We start from the raw sequence: 11,668 nt of genomic DNA on the forward strand, positions 1-11,668 counted from the left end.
TGTCTCTGAATTAAAAAAAAAACTACGGATGCGTGACGTGCGTGAAAAAAGTTTTCATTTGCCGCTATTTGACGTACAGTTTATCTTTTAATTAGTTTGTAAGTAGAAAATAATTTGTTTTGTTGTTTTTAAAGTAACTATATGTTTCGTGTAACATGTGCGATAAAGATATTTCGGAGACGCCACCTCATATCCGCGAGTTCCGCCAGAGAACAAAGTGCCCCAATGTCGGCTGTAATATAAGGTTAATAGTGAATACATCATAGAAAGTTTATAATATGTGTGTAGATATGTGTGTAGGTAACTGTACATAATTAGGCATTAAAATACTCGTGTGATCCTTTTATGAAACTCATTTCATTCGTTTCATAAACCCACACTCGTATTTTAATGCCTTTCATTATGTAGCAGTCACATAAACTACTATTATGTTTACATCCAGAGTGACAACATATTTTTTATACGCTTAGATATCATTACTAAATCGTTCCGGTTAATCTATCGAAGCCTTTCCAAGCCAACTTTATCAAATAAAGGCTTCAACAAAAAACAACATACAAGGATGATTCAGCGGGGAAGTTTGCAACTATAATAGGCAATTACTTAGCCAAGAAGTTACTCACTGCTCACCGGGGAACAGTTACTGTTGGAATTTTATTTTTATCGTGTTTAACAACACTTCCACTGTGGGTTAAGGGTTACGAATGTTCAGTTTTAAAAGCATAATTCTCGATTAGCCGAGGTTTTCTCATGAGAATACATACAACATAAAGACTCTCTAGAATGTAATTTCGACCTTAGCGACCTTTTCGGCAACACACGCAAATTCGCTTACCATCAGACGGGCCGTGTGTTTTTTGCACTTGAATTTATATACAAATAAGTTGAGTGCTATTTAGTTATCTTGCTCATGTGATAAACTAAACTTAATGCAAACATTAAATTTTATTCAAGAGCACATTTTCTAGAAGCGTTATGTAAAAAATTGATACAGAATATACAGATACACATTTTTTATCAAAGCGGTATTGTTGTTGAATGACTAAGATGGTTTAAAGACAAACAAATACGATTATGCTTGAATCGACCGGCATATTGGGTCAGCAGGTTATCGGAGAGAGAAAAAATAACGGATGCGATGATATAAAAATATTCGTATTCATAAAACTTATTCATTAAGAACCGCTATCAAGACACATTATCTTGGCGTCATAAACTCATGTCGTATCATTTGTGTACCAGATATTCTGTAATTAAACTGACGAGTAATTAAGTTGCGATAGCTTGATATGTATAATTACACCGCATAATAAATTAGTGTTAATTTTGGACATTTCCATGCAACTGTCCGCAAGAGAACAGATAATGCCTCCCGCACCTTAGTGCAAACAGCAGCAATAGCCGAAGCTAAATGAACGATTTGTTCAAAGTGATGTGGGTACAACTTGATTATTGGGACAGTAAATTATGTTAAAATTTCGCCCCCCTGGCTTAACTGAACATACTTGAGTAACATACAATAGACGTGTGTTAGCAGTTTCTCTATCTTTTGTTTTTTCATCTAACCTCATGTACCGAATATATTAATCACCTTTAGCCGATTGTACGGCGATGTTGCACAAAATCGTTTGTCAACGTCCCCGCAGTTCGTTAAAAGCTTACGTAAAAAGTTTAACCGTCCTATCTGCTGCGTAGCAGTTTACAGCTGCCATCGTCAGTTTTATGTCTATGTGGTGCAACTAGACCTAAATGCGCCCGAATAGTCTGGTTTATCAACATTTGTAAACTTCTAACGTTCATCATAAACAATCATCGATTTAAGCCTCGACCTCAACCTGACACTTCTAGAAATTTCTCCGATTTGATCGATCAGTCGTGATTTCCCCTACGCGTTTGCCGACTTAGATATTCAAGTACACTCGCCAACAATTTTCCGCTGACGCAAACTAAACTAGTTCGATCCAGTTCCACGGAATTGTTTTCCGAAGTGGTCTGGCTGCTTTTATAGAAATGTCATTTCTGATCGTAAATTTCCATTATGGCACCGACGCCACTGACGGTGATCGGCGATTATTGAAAATTATTTTCACGTACCGATTTTAGATTGAATAAAAGCGTTCGAAAAAGCTGTACGGTTTTGTTTTTCTCACTGCATGACCAAGTATTATTAAAAAATATATATATTCAAAAAGTCTACTGGGACTGTACCAAATTTTACTATTTTCACTAAGACTTACTCACAACATTCGCTCCAAATTTAAAACAAAAGCTTATGAATGTTATGAGGCGATACAGACAGTTACTTATTCATTTATAATATAAGTTCCAACGGAATGAACTACTGAAAGTGCCAAGTAACGATGTATTTAAACGTGTCATTAGCACACAAACGTGTGAAGACAGACAACAGCTAAACTCAATTAAATATTGTGTAACCCGCAAACGCTTATTCAGCATAATTCTCTTCCTAAAACTTAAACTAGAAATCCAATAAAGCGTTGTTGCGGTATCTGCAGAAAACCAGCGCAGTCAGCGTTCCTTTTATGAGCTGGTTCGGTTCGTGCTTGCGAGGCGGGGACAGGGGTATCACTAAAACAGCTTGGCGGGTCGAAGGCTTCTTGCAAACCAGTTATCTGACTACACATACTTGTTATGAGACTCGAGGTAATGGTTAAACTGGTTGATGGGAGACAGAGACTCGCTAGCGTTCAGGATGGCAGTGAGAATGCATGGACAGTAAAAAACAGCTGACGTGACAACGTCGCGTCGGCTTAATCGAATCTAATGGCGATAGATGCGTAAATTGGCGATTCGTGTTTCACGTAGATTGGCTTTTGCGTCATTAGTCGATCGTGGGTAGATAGTGTAGATACAGATTAGCTCACAGCAGAAAACATTTACGATACGATAGCACCTGTCTTGCAGTATTGAAGGGACAGAGTTGGATAGGTATACGGAAACTTTGAAGAACGTGTTTGGCCTTTTGGACTTCGATTCTCCTAATTTAACGCCAAAATAGCAGACTTCTTTGATACCTCGTCTTTAATGAATAACTAAATCTCTAATTTACACGCTTATAATTATTTCTCTCCAATAGTTTTGAATCAAACTTTAACCCGTATGCCTAAAAGTCCTTGAACTAATTAATACTTGGCTTCGTCTGATCTGCTAATTTTAATAAGGGGCTGTCCATAAATGACATCGATTTTTGACCCCCCCCCCCCCCACCCCCTAAAATCATCCAAAAATCATGCTTCGAATGACCCCGTTTCCTCCTACGTCATGCTACCATCACCCGATGTCCAGACCCCCCCCCCCCCTTAATTTGAAATGACGTAATTTATGAATAGCCTCTAAGTAGGAGCGAGTTTTTTCTAGTGGGTAGGAAACGACTGGATAAATATGGGTCAAAAATCCTCTCTTTGTCTCCTAACGACTTTTCCTGACACTTCCAATTCGGATCAATGTGAAAAATGACCTCCGATAATTGACACTACAAGATAATTATGCGCAAAAATGACTTATAACGCACCATTTATGCATACTAACGATGTTTCCATGCTAATCGAGAGTTTGCGTGAGACACTTTTTGCGGGGGGAATATTGAGAAGGATAAATCGTTGATTTGTGCTAATGCTTTTAGACTTCGATGGCTGATAATTAATTACATGTCGCGAAACCAGCCTTACTCAGATATAAATCACTCAATCAATTATATGGAAGGTTGTTAGGGATCGACTGCTGGTTTTAAAATAAAAACCATCGAAGTTCCTTTTACTGTAGTTGGCTCTGAGTAACGTAAGCAGATTGGATAGTTTATATCTATTGTTATCAACGTATCATACAAAAGGATTTTAGTGTGAAAAGCGCTTTTTCGAGATGCTCCTACACGTATGTGACACTTGGCAACCCTACTGCGCTTACGTTGATTTTCCTCAAAGTAAGACATCAGTAATTTTGTTGCTAAATCAACTACTGCCAGAAAAAGTCCCTACCTACAGTACCTACTCGTTACTGTACTTCACTGTAGAAATAATATTGATAGTAAATATCAAGCAGATTATAATATTAAACATAAAAATGCTAAATGCCATGCTGATACAGCAGCATTCCAAGCAGCGAACACATAAAAAAGAATAATAAAACCAAACGACGTCAAGTTTGCTTCATAATTTAATGGAGAGATGACAAAGTACGACAATAAAAGGATCGTATCGATGTGTTGATAACTTTTGTTCGCAACATTTTGTTTCTTGAGTACTTGCCAGATTCCATTATATCTTGAGCTTCTTCGTAGCTATTATATCCAGCATTTATGCTAGTTTGCCTATACCTACTTGCTAGGTAAGCATTTAAATGACGAATAATGATGAGTGTGTTTTCATTGCTTACAGAGTTGAAAGCTTAATCAAACCAGTACAAGCGCGCTCTCCAATTGTTAAGCATCTAGAAGTTACATTTATACCGGTTCTTACGAGCCGTTGCCTCGCCTGCGTTTAATAGGCGGTGAGAACACAGAGGGTTATGCATGTGTGAGTGGCGTTGATTGTAGGCGGGTATTTAAAAGGAACGCAATCGATAGCCGATCAAGCGGCCGAGCCGGTTGTACCACTGTTCACATGTGTGTGTGTGTGGACAGCACACACACACACGCGCGAGAAACGGATGTGGCGAGAGTACGACTATTTATTGAGAGATTCGCAATGTAATAACCACTTAAGTGAAGTTACTAGGATTTTAATCTAGAGAAATCATAAAATACGCGACCACACATAAAGCCAGAACTACGAGTATCATGGCATAGCTTAGTTATTTGAAAATCCTAGGCTGTTTAAAACTATTAGCTTGAAGTTGGAATTTTAATTATAGCAATTTTATTAGTATGCAATAACAACTTGGGAACGAATTACGTATTCATTATATACATTCGGCATCAAAAATTCTCACCTTTACATTATAACTTCGAGTTTATCGAGTAGTATCAATGCTAATTTAATAACCTTAGAATTGACACCTTTTGTGGTTGCAAAATGCAAAGTAACATTCGAAACCCAAAAAAAAACAAAACACGATTTAAATGGTGAAAGGTCAAGTGTTATGCTGGATTCTAGGGGTAATAAAAAAGTCAAATGACATCTCTACCCAGACAGATATGATCGTGTCTAAGGATTCCAAGCAACGAGATTTTTTTTTATTCCCTCATGTTGCGAAGCGCCATTTTCCCAGGTCTTAACGCACGACGCAGGGACCTACCGCGAAAATATAAATTCCGTTATCTACCTCTCTATCGCTCGAAGATACAGAAACAGATACCGTAATGTCGAGTTTTGCGGTAGGTCTCTGTTTGCCCATAGTAACGAACGTTCGTTATTTAAATCGAGCAGGCCAACAAAACGGTCGGCAAATTATATGCAGCACGTTGCGTGGCCACGATTGCCGGTTGCAATAAAACACGCATAAATTCGTTACACGTTATTAGATTAGGTAAATACGTCAGGTATGATTAAACAAATCAGAAATTTACGTCAGATATAGGGTAATTCGCCAGCCACCCCAAACCAAAAATGAATTCTATTGACCTATAAATAGAATTTATTTTAGTATAAGGTTTCAATAACTGGCCACCTTATACTAAAATGAATTCTGTATATAGATGAATAGAATTCATTTTTAGTTTAGGGCGGCCAGTTACTGGCGAATTTCCCTATAACAATAGGTAATGTAATAATAACGGAAGTTAACAAACTAGTGAATTTTAAGATTTTTAAGTCGATAAGTTGTGTCATTTTTAGGGCGATGGTCCCAGTCTGTCGATAAGGGTTATTGGTAGCTGTTAAAATGTCATAATATAGCTATCTATTGGTGAAAGAATGGAGTATCTATGTGTAGGTTTTCTATTTTTTTTTTAGTTGTACGAGTGAAAAAGCAACAACAGAGAAAATGAACTAAGAGCGTACAGTCAACAGCAGAAGTTACTAAGCGGGCGAGGTGTTCAAAATTACCTTGACACGCTCTTATAAAGTCGCGTCAAGATCATTTTGAACACCTGGCCCGCTTAGCTACTTCTGCTGCCGACTGTATGTGTGTAGACAATTTTGAACACCTCGCCCGCTTAGTTACTGCTCACAACTGTACTTTCCATATCAGTTCGGCACATAGTTACAGCCACACCTAAGTTTTCATCTATATTAGACGAATTCGTATCTAAATAATTCTGATAAGATTATCACGACTATGGTACTGTCTTATCATGTTATCATTCTCAAAACATTGTGTCTTAACTACCTATTTTACCTTGACCTTAATACACATTACTACCTACGTAGTACGTAGTCAAAGATCACATACATTATTTAGGTAGTCTGAACACCCTACACGACGCAACGCGGTCCAAGTTACAGCACTATCTATATCTGCAAGTGCCTATACTTCTCGACTTCGTAGCATAGACGACTGCCTATAGATTCCGCATAATAAATAATATACGCAGACAGGTTCTCGCCAAGGGTGTATTCGAACGCTATCATTCATTTGTATTTTACTCCCTCACTATTTTTTACCACAATAACTCATGTTTATCAGCGGTTAAGACCTCATTCTAATAATAAGCATAAGAAAGGGTTATGGGTGGTAAGAACAATTCGTCTCACGTCGCGCGCGCGACTTTCTTCAAAAGGATGTGTGTATCCGCGTTTTGGAGCATCCTAGCACTCCTACCGAAGGGAACGTACGACAAGACCTACTGCCTTGTAGACTATATCTGCTAAAAAAATATGGATAGTAGTTCGCACCCGAGATGAATGTTGTAAAAAGTAATTGTCAAAACTATAAAGGTACCTCTCTTTAATAAAGACTAACGAATTTCAATGGCTTTTTGGAATTGACAATCGTTGATGTATAACGCCATAAACACATTCACTGCCAACGACCCGACAGGCGGGTTCTCGTAGCGCTTAGCGCGTGCTGGCGTTAATGCGTTAATGTATAAAGTAGGAATGTGCCTTCTTGAATAAATAATTGCTCCATCTAACGGGCAAGTCTGCGCATTATACGTATACGTATAGGAAGACAGGTCGAGGCGAGCCGAAGCGCAACTCGGCGTCTTTGTTTACGACACACTCGCGCTATCTTGCACACATAGCCGTACACTTACTATACATACACGTAACATGACTATAGTTATACCGTTTCCTCCTAGTTGGCAAAATGCGTTGCCATGTCGCTAGGGTTCGGATTTTTCCTGATGCAAATGAAATTGTCAAGATTGGTGATCTTACTAGCTTCTGCCCGGGACTTCGGCTATGCCTCCAGCCACGATCCCAACCCTGTTAAGTTTTAATACTCCCGTAGTAACTCTCTCTCTCTTCCTAGCTATCTATCCCACATGGTGATGGGGTCAGCTTTCCTGGTTAACCTTCTCCACTTCTCCCTGTCCACGACATCGTCCTCGGATAACTTGCACTCACTCATGTCCTTTAGCACTACTCCCGTAGTAACTGTTATCCCGATTTCACCCACAGTTTGTCCTTATGCAAGTTTTTGTGTGGTTTGCTTTCACGTTTGTAATATTAATAAGGATATGTGTAAATGGACTACGTATAGTGGAAAGCTTGTTAAACGCGGTGACTTTCAAACTTGGTAGAGAACATTCTAACAATCGCTGACAGACCACATTCATTATTTGAATAACTTATTTGTTATTCTCGACTTTACACTGCCACTTTGTCATCAAAAGTTGATTATTAATCAACGATGATTTAGCACTTGATATTTTATAAAATAGTCCGAGGCCTTTAGTTAGATTAGGTATCTATATTATTAGGGTGGGTATTATGTACATTAGAATTCTAACTAAGTCAGCCCGAATTCCGTGACGAAAATGTTAAGAATGGAGGGCATATGGAAAATCGACGTTCCGGGATAACTCGTGGAAACTCGAGTGATGGACATTTCATGAATATTCAGCAAGCAATTTGTGGATTGTTTCCGAGTTTCATCATGATTAAAATTTGTTGGAATAAGTTATTTTATTTCGCTCATTGTTATGTAGAACTTATTTAGCACGTATGATTGACGTACATATTTATTTGTAATGTGGCAAAATGACCAGCTTGAATACAATAACAAATTCAGAATCTAGGTAGGTAGATAGTAGGTACCCTAGGTAGTTATTTCTAAAGACCATCTGGTTGATCTTATGGATTATTTATTGGCCTCCATCATCATGGGCATCTTCGGTGTTATCTACAGTTTTAAATCGTGTAAGATATAACTACACCTTATAAAACAAAGTCCCTCGTCGCGTCTGTCTGTCTGTTTGTTCGCGATAAACTTAAAAACTATTGAACGGATTTTCATGCGATTTTCACCTAGGGGCTATTCATAAATTACGTCATTTCAAATTAGGGGGGGGGGGGGGTCTGGACATCGGATGACGGTAGCATGAAGTAGGAGGAAATGGGGTCATTTGAAGCATGATTTTTGGATGATTATAGGGGGGGGGGGGGTCAAAAATCGTCAAAAATCGATGACGTAATTTATGGACAGCCCCCTATCAATAGTGATTCTTGAGAAGTGCGAAGCCAGGGCGGGTCTCTAGTAATTAAAATAGTTTTACATTAGAATGTTACTTCTGAAAAACCAATGACAAAGTTAAAAAGTGGTTTTACAAAATAGTTGTAGGTATTTATGATTGTTTGTATGAAATAAACACTTCTCCTAAATGCTCAACTAAGTGTGTTAACGATAAATGTAGTGTGACAGCTACTTATCTATTATTATTACCTACCCATAATCGAGTCATAATTATAATTACATGTGTTTCTTCTAAATAAAAATGGTTTCTTGCCTTTGCTATTTATTTTTTAATTACCGGTAGGAGGTGTTTTAAAAAAAACTTGGTCAAAGAATTTTTTAAATGAGAACTTAGGTAAGGCACACAACAAAAGGCAATCATATTATGTAAACTGTAGTATGTAGGGAAGTATAGAGAAACATTCACAATAACACACCAAGGAGACCGTACATATAGTCAAAACACTGTCAGAAGAACAAACATGTTGATTTTTCTTACACAATAATTAGTAATTACTAATTACAAACATTATAACAAGCCGATACCTATAAAGGTTTGTTATGTATTTCAATTCACATGACATAGGAATCTTAGTAATTTTAAGTACCTATAAAAACCATTGTGGATAGTTTATCGTTGTTTGTCCTATGACTACAACAATCAATCTATCCAAGGGAATAATTATGAGAAAGTATGCTAAGATGAGTAAGAAGGTGAATAGACAAACGCTACAAAATGATAGTTTTTTACACTTTTAGATACAATTAAAACAACATATCAATTTAAAACACATAGGTGTTAGCTGCAGCCTTCCAGGTGAAGTTTAGGATTAGTTAAAAATGACTTTTATGCATCATCATTTTCTAAACAGAATTCAATTGTAATTTCATAACTTTGTTGCAAACAAAATACAAAAGAATCTCCAAATGGCAATAAGGCTTTCGAGAAACCATAATAATTGTAATTCTTCAGCATCAAGAAATGTAAATTACATTTTATCATAACTTTACCTTTTCAGACGATTAGAGCCTTTGAATACCGCTTTCATAAGAAACTCTGCAGAACAAATTAAAGAAACTTTGAAAGAATTTCAACAACAGTAAAACCTTAAACAAATACCAAAGCTAAATAGGTAATAATGAAAGGCAAAAGTTTCAAATGAAATCCATTCAAAGTTCTTACCCAATTCAAAGTTAGTTGAGCGAGATGTTAGCACTGATTTAACTTCTGTGGGGACTGTGGGGGACAGAACAATGGCAGACTACTTCATCTGATATTTTACAAATACTATGTAGGGTAATTGCGCCAGTTTACCGTCCGGTGTCAGTTTCCATCCACTTGACGGATTAGCAAACATTTCATTTATAATTTGCTACTTGCGAAATATAATTTTTATGTAGATAGATAAATTGTTTAGATATTAAAGATTGCAATAAGTCCAAATTTGTGCAGCAATGAAGGTTTATATTCAAATTTCGTCAAGTGGACGAAAACTAGAGCCGGACGAAAACTAGCACAATGACCCTATCCTGTTTGGAAAATAATTTGAATAGAAACTTACTTGTGTGCCGATATTTCCCTCTATTATCTATGAAACATTCCCTGTGAATTGCTGATACATTTCAAATGATTCTTTATAACACTAACTGTGCGTGGAACCAATTATATTACTTCTTTTTTTTTTCTTACTAATAGGTACTGCTAATACAACAGGATAAATGAGGCAGAGATGATAAGACCTTTCTAAGCTGAAAGTGTCATAAATGAATGCCTGCTTTCTCATTAAAATGAATATAGAGCTCTTCATTGATAAAACAATCCTACCTGAAAAAGGAAGCAAGAGGAATTAAACAAATGACCTCTTTGAATTTGTATTTAAAATTTAAATTTGGTCAATAGAATGTTAAAATGTACTTAGATGATGTTTCCTTAAGTTCTTGCAAGAATTCCAACAAGCCTGAGTTAGCTAGAGAAAATTGGTTTTACAGCAGCTTTGAAGTTTTAATGGAATAAATTATCTCGACTTTTTATTTTCTAAACTTTCATAATGACTTACCTTTAGGCTAAAACTTGGGAGTAGGAATCCAAATGCATATTTTAACCACACTAACTTATCTACAAACAAGATTCTACGGTAATGCACTCAACATTAACTTATGTACTACAATTCACTACACGAAGTTTAATGACGGACTAGGTCAGCGTAACAATTATGAGCCGATCGCGACCGCGTGCTCGACGCCAAGCGACGTCTCGATAAACTCAATTCACAAGCGACACGTTTGATACGCGCCCGAGGTTGTGACGCGGCGGCGTCGCAGTCGCAGGCGGGCACAATGTCGGCCGCCAGCCGGGGCCGAACACCATCAATCTCACAGTCCGCGCCGCGCCAAACCTCGCACCGCGTCGATGACGCTACCACATTTACTTCACGATTTACGCTAAAACTATCACATTTAACTACACGAAAACTTCACATAACTAATTATAATCACAAAAACTCCTTTTTTAATACAAATTTAACCGAAAACTTACCGTAAATACGCCGAATCCAACAACAAAGAGTCACCAGCCACGCGCTCCAATTATAGGGCACACACAAATCACGATAGCACTTACAATATATGTAATTCTATTACACAGTATAGTTTGTTATGTCGGTGGTGTCTATGCAAAATAATATTTAACAAAGTTTTACAGTTTTTCGTACCAATAAACACTTAACAGAGAAAATAAACCCTCAACCACCGCCAGCGACGTACAAAATGGCGGATTTGCGTAACGAAAGTGACGCGCGTCGGCGCTATGAAACGAAGATGCTCGAATCCAATTCACGCATACAACGTTTTTAGTGATGCCAGTTTATTGATTCTCTTTAAGCACGAAAACATGTTATTTTAAATGATAAAAATATGGTTAATTTTCTTTTAATTAATATGTATGATTTTATGTTTTTGATATATTTCGTAATTAGTTAAATGTTTCTAAATAATTTTTTTGTATGTCTCAATGTTCATGAGAAAAGAGATATAAAGAAGAACTGAATAAAATAATGCCTGCCTGAAGACAAATCATAAAATATTGTTTTCTTCT

At 37.1% G+C, this 11,668-nt stretch overlaps 1 protein-coding gene across 3 annotated transcripts in view; it reads right to left on the bottom strand.

The window, feature by feature from the left end:
- Positions 1–11,381, bottom strand: part of LOC134801032 (C-terminal-binding protein) — a 135,963-nt gene extending 124,582 nt beyond the window's left edge. For 2 of the 3 annotated variants that reach the window (XM_063773538.1, XM_063773535.1), the window contains exon 1: positions 11,111–11,381. The gene's annotated coding sequence lies outside the window, so the exon portion shown is untranslated. Of the gene's footprint in view, positions 1–10,631; positions 10,853–11,110 lie in introns of those variants that run through there. The other variant, XM_063773537.1, reaches the window with a different exon arrangement.
- Positions 11,382–11,668: the final 287 nt, after the last annotated feature.

This window comes from Cydia splendana, chromosome 21 (assembly GCF_910591565.1).
Source record: "Cydia splendana chromosome 21, ilCydSple1.2, whole genome shotgun sequence".
Taxonomy (NCBI): Eukaryota; Metazoa; Arthropoda; class Insecta; order Lepidoptera; family Tortricidae; genus Cydia; species Cydia splendana.